At 42.8% G+C, this 6,075-nt stretch overlaps 1 non-coding gene across 1 annotated transcript; it reads left to right on the top strand.

Annotated features, from left to right (window-relative positions):
- Positions 1-3,263: 3,263 nt before the first annotated feature.
- LOC111825647 lies at positions 3,264-3,370 on the top strand. Its single transcript, XR_002828831.1, has one exon. It is a non-coding gene; the product is annotated as a U6 spliceosomal RNA (small nuclear RNA).
- The last annotated feature ends 2,705 nt before the right edge of the window (positions 3,371-6,075 follow it).

The following is a 6,075-nucleotide window of genomic DNA, read 5'->3' on the forward strand; positions in this document are numbered from 1 at the left end:
CGCAGACAAATGACGGTCTGGTGTGGTATCTGTCATACACTTCCTGCAAGTCGAGATTGCTAGAGGGCCCTCTCACATTCATTCCTCAGACTTCTTAAATCTGGCCTTTCTCTCCTCAGCCCCTATGATATAAATGATTGAGGCTCTTTTCAAACTAAGTCGTTCCCTCACTCTCTCTTTTTCATTATCCACAAAAGAGCCTTTGTGATCCCTTGAGGACAGAAGGAAGATGAAATTAACAGAGCACAGCAGAAAGTGAAATTAACCATTTCTGAACTTATATAAAGGCCACTCTCCAAATAAGTAAAAAAAGAGCCATTTCAGAGCCCAATGTCTTCAAAAATAAATTTCCACTAGTAATGGGTTTGTGGTATTACAGAGAAAGGAGCTATGTGTGAAATATCTAAGAGCAATTTGGCAATGATTTCTTAGATATGACACCAAAAGCACAAGCAACAAAAGAAAAAAACAGATATGCCGAGCTTCCTAAAAATTAAAATTTTTGTGCATCAAAGGACACTAACAACAGAGTGAAAAGGCAACCCACACAATGGGAGAATATATTTGCAAATTATATATCTGATGAGGGATCAAAATCCAGACTTACAAAAACAAAAAACAAACAAAACAAACAAAAAAACCATACAACTCAACAACAATAAAACAAACAACTTAAATTAAAAATGGGCAAAGAACTTCAATTGATATCTCTTTAAAGAAAATATACCAATGGCCAATATGTACAGGAAAAGATTTTCAACATCACTAATCATTAGGAAAATGCAAATCAAAACTACAATGAGATACCCCTGCACATCCATTAGGATGGCTACTATTAAAACACAAAACAAACAAAAAGCAGAAAATAAATGTTGGTGAGGTTGTGGAGAAGTTGGAACCCTGTGTATTGTTGGGAATGCAAAATGCTGCTACTATGAAAAACAGTATAACCGTTCCTCAAAAATTAAACAGGGAATCGCCAGCCCTAGCTGATTTGGCTCAGTTGATAGAGTGTCAGCCTGCCGTCTGAAGGGTCCCGAGTTTGATCCCGATCAAGGGCACATGCCCCAGTTGTGGGTTTGATCCCCAGTAGGGGGCATGCAGGAGGCAGCCGACCAATGATTCTCATCATTGATGTTTCTCTCTCTCTCTCCCTTCTTCTCTGAAATCAATAAAAATATATTTAAAAATAAATAAGTAAATAAACAAGGAATCATCATATGATGCAGCAATTCCACTTCTGGGTGTATACTCTAACGGAATGAAAGCAGGGACTCCAACAGATTTGTACACAGATGTTTATAACAGCATTTCACAATACCCCTAAAGTGGAAATACTACAAATGTCCATTAATAAATGATTAGATAAACAAAATATGGTATCTATATATATAAAAGCCTAATATGCTAAGTGTCCATCCAACCGGTTGCTATGATGTGCACTGACCACCAGGGGGCAGCCTAAAACACAGGAGCTGCCATTTACAGAGAAACGGCACCGCAAACCTGGCACCCACAAAGCAACACTCGGCTTCCTCCAAGTGGGACACAGGCCCCGCCACTACCCCAGAGCAACACCCCACCAAATCACAGCCAACATTGCCAAGACCTCATGGTGCAAAATGCAGCCCATAGCCCAGCCCAACCCAGAAACGGTGGCTGGAGGCGCCAGGTAATGACGTCACGTAGCAACACCCAGCTTCTTCTCCCTAAGCAACTAGCCTCCTTGGAGTTTCTCCAGCCCAGGAACATGACTTGCTTTATAGCCAGATGGAAAAATTTTACACTTTAACCAAATATCTGTGAAGTGTTTTCCTATGCCTCATCTTATTTGACCCTCACAGAAGTCCTGGAGTAGGTAGATAGGAGACGTGGTAGAATCCTATTTTCTTTCATTAGTTGGAAAACAGAGATTTAGAAAGCTTAGAAACTTGACCCAACTGAAAAGAAGTAAGAAATGGTGGAACTTGAAAATGACTTCAGGTTTTCTTACTGCACAGAATGTAGTCAAACACTGTTGCAGTTAAATATTTTACCCTTTGTTCTCCCTGCGTGATCTACAATAATAATCTGCTTCGTGTTAATATTACACTGTTGCTGACAATTGCCTGAAAGAGAAGTTGGGGTGCTTCGCTGGGCTGGAAAAAGTTTAGCTAAATCAGAAAGCAGGTCTAATTAAGCAAGTTTATTCTATATCTATCAAAGGCTAAGTTGACTCGCACATGCATGATACATATAAAGCTCTCACTAGCACCAATCGCATGCGTGTGTTTTGATCTGTAATTGTCGATCATGAATTTGGTTGACACTTCTATTATAGAGAAAGGGAGAATAGCAATATTAAAATATTTCTTCTAATTAATTTCCTTTCAATTTACACAAATTCATGCACTGGGCCACTAGTATAAAATATTAATCAGCCTTAAAAAGGAAGGAAATTCTGACACATGCTACAACATGGATCAACCTTAAAGACATTATGCTAAGTGAAATAAGCCAGTCATAGAAGGCCTCTTGTATACTAGAGGCCTGGTGCACAATCCCTAGCTGGCAATCGGGGCTGATTGGGGCCGGCCAGCCGGAAGGAGGGACTGCGGGAGGTTGGCTGTGGGAGTGCACTGACCACCAGGGGGCAGCTCCTGCACTGAGTATCTGCCCCCTGATGGTCAGTGCATGTCATAGCTACTGGACGGTCATCTGGTCTTAACGGTTGCTTAGGCTTTTATATATAGACTAGAGGCCCAGTGCACAAAATTTGTGCACTTGGAGGGTTCCCTCAGCCTGGCCTGTGCCCTCTCGCAGTCTGGAAGCTCTTGGGGGATGTCTGACTGCTGGGCCTAACCCGACTGCTGGGCTTAACCCGGCAGTTGAACATCCTTATTGCTGCCTAGGAGGCGGAAGAGGCCGCCGCCACTGCTGTTGCACTCGCCAGCTGTGAGCCCGGCTCAGGGCTTCTGGCTGAGCAGCGCTCACCCTGTGGGAGCGCACTGACCACCAGGGGGCAGCTCCTGCGTTGAGCGTCTGCCCCCTGGTGGTCAGTGCATGTCATAGCGGCTGGTCATTCTGCCGTTTGGTCAATTTGCATATTAGCCTTTTATTATATAGGATTATACATACATATCATCTGAGTTATCTCAAGTAGAGAAATTCATAGAGGCAGAAAGTGGGAGGATGGTTGCCTGAGGCTGGGTCCAAAAGAAGTGGGGAGTTGCTATTTAATCGGTACAGAGTTTCAGTTTGGGGAAATTAAAAAGTTCTGGAGAGTGCTCGCTTCGGCAGCACATATACTAAAATTGGAACGATACAGAGAAGATTAGCATGGCCCCTGCGCAAGGATGACACGCAAATTCGTGAAGCGTTCCATATTTTTTTAGGAAAAAAAAAAGTTCTGGATATGGCTCGTGGTGATGGTTGCACAGCAATATAATCATACTTAATGCCACAGAACTGCACATTTAAAAATAGTTACCATGGTTAATTTTACGTTACGTATATTTTACCACAATAAAAAACAAATATCTAGAAGTAAGCCAAGTTCTAAGGAGTAAAAGATATCTGCCCAAGATGTAGGGACTTCTGTTTGCATCTTTTTATTACCCATCTGCATGGTTAAAACAAGCATTCACACATTCTTCCAGGAATCACACCTGGATTTGTAATCTAGTTGCTAGAACTTGAGGGTGGAAGGAAGCAAATGCCAGCAAATGTAATGGCAGTGTGCTCCTGTGTCCGGGCAGCCCCAACCCGGCCTCCTCGGTGGGGCAGTGGGCCAGAATGTCACCTCTCTCAGCTCTCCTAGAGGCTGTAAAGCCGGTGATGGTTTCTCCAGAACCCGGACACAGAAACCAAAATAGAGCAACTTAACTGTCTCTCAGCAAATGGAAACCAAAGGGCATCCAACCCTTTGAAGCCATGATGCACGTCAGAACACAGCTCTCCACCACCATGGGCCTGGATTCAAAATTCTGACTTGATTGTTTAACTTGGAATGAATGGACTTAGGGATCAGAACTTTTGTGTGCTCCTTACATTCTCAGAGAATTTCTAAGGAATTTGAGGATTTAGATGGATTGTATTCCTCAATTTCAATTTTAAATTCCTCAAGTTGGATTTTTGGGGTCTTGACTTAGCTTTGTTTAGGGCAGTGGTTCTCAACCTGTGGGTCGAGACCCCTTTGGGGGTCGAACGACCCTTTCACAGGGGTCGCCTAAGACCATCAGAAAACATATATAATTACATATTGTTTTTGTGATTAATCACTATGCTTTAATTATGTTCAATTTGTAACAATGAAATTTGGGGTCACCACAACATGTGGAACTGTATTAAAGGGTCGCAGCATTAGGAAGGTTGAGAACCACTGGTTTAGGAATTCTATTCTTCCCCAACCCCTCTAATTGCTAATGTAGTTAAGATAACATAAAACAATGGTTTTTTTGTATAGAATGCAGATCTCAATCCCTTCTGGCAGGTATGCCCACAGACCAGTTGTTATTTAAATACCTATAAGGAGAAAAAAGATTAAAATATCAAGTCACAATGCACTTCCCAACAAAGCAGGCCACAGCTGGACCAGGGCTCAGAGCAACTGCTCCACGAGGAGACAGCAAGGCTGTTGTCCTGCAGGGTCTGCTCAGGTCACCGCATGCGGCGTGGATTAGAGAGTCCTGCTTCTGTTACCCAGGCAGGACTGGGGCTTCCACACCACACTCCTGAACTGGGCTCCGTGACGGCATGTGACACTCTTCAAGGTCTCTTGAAGTGTAGAAGGAGATCTCAGACTTCACAAAAAATTAAAAAGCTAACGATTTTCTTTCTTTTACAAAATATTTTGTAAGTTTAAAAAAGAGAGAGAAAAGGAACAACTCATTTTTACATATTGTCCCAAAGGTCTGTCCTAATGGGGTGGAAGGAAATGCATCCATCATGGACAGAAAAAAAGGTTTGGGTTTGGTCTGAAGTTAGCTGCATGGGAGACTCAGCTAGAGTCCTGCTTTAAGAGGAAAGAGTCGCAGCAAGGCCGTGCCCTATCCTTGAGCCAGCTCAGAGGAACAGCCCCCAGGAAAACAGCTGTCCCCATAGCGAGGAGCAGGGAGGCGAGCTGTTTATGTCTCAGTTGTGCTTCTTCCATTTGGTGTCTGGCTCCATGGCCGTGCCAGACAACAGCTCAGGCAAAGTGGGGGCACTGCCCTCACCTACCCCACTGTCACCCACACACTCAGCTGCACTCTACACCCTAGACATGGGCCAGAGGCTTCCTAGTTAAGTTCATGGGGTTGGAAAGGGCCTTGTGTCCTCTTCGTCTCATAAATAAGGAAATATGCACAAAAGAGTCTTTTGGGGGTTTTTAAGGTGCCTAAGATCAAACTGTGGCAGAAGCAGATCTCAAGACAAGAACTTTTGGCTCCAGAAGCAGTAATCTTTCTACTATTCTGGGCTGCCTAACAGAGCTCTGGGGAGAAAAGTACACTCCCTCACTCTAGAACAGCGATTTTCAACTGGTATGCTGCAAGAGTTTTTAAAACATGCAATACCTGACTATTTAGTAAGGGGCACTGGCCTCTTTTCCCTTAGATTGTCAAATTAAAAAAAAAAAAAGACAAGCCTAGCTGGCATGGCTCAGTGGATGAGCATCGACCAGGAGGTCACGGTTTGATGCCCAGTCAAGGCACATGTACAGGTTTCGGGATCGAGTCCCAGTGTGGGGCATGAAGGAGGCAGCCAACCAATGATTCTCTCTCATCATTGATGTTTCTATCTCTCTCTCCCTCTTTCTCTTCCTCTCTGAAATAAATAAAAATATATTAAAAAATAAAAATATGTCTATAAAAAATGACAACAGCCAACACAACAATAGCCATCAGCTGTGAATGAATCAAAATTATACCTTTTTTTTTCAGATCGGCAAAAAACACATTTTTTGGTATGCCGCAGAATTTTAGAAATTAGTTTATGTGTGCCATGAAATGAAAAAGGTTGAAAATCACTGCTCCTGAAGCATTTATTGGTTTCACACAAAATAATAATAATTACTACTACTAATAATAATGGATTAATGATGCTGGCCTTGAGATT

Source organism: Myotis lucifugus, unplaced genomic scaffold (assembly GCF_000147115.1).
Source record: "Myotis lucifugus unplaced genomic scaffold, Myoluc2.0 scaffold_0, whole genome shotgun sequence".
Taxonomy (NCBI): Eukaryota; Metazoa; Chordata; class Mammalia; order Chiroptera; family Vespertilionidae; genus Myotis; species Myotis lucifugus.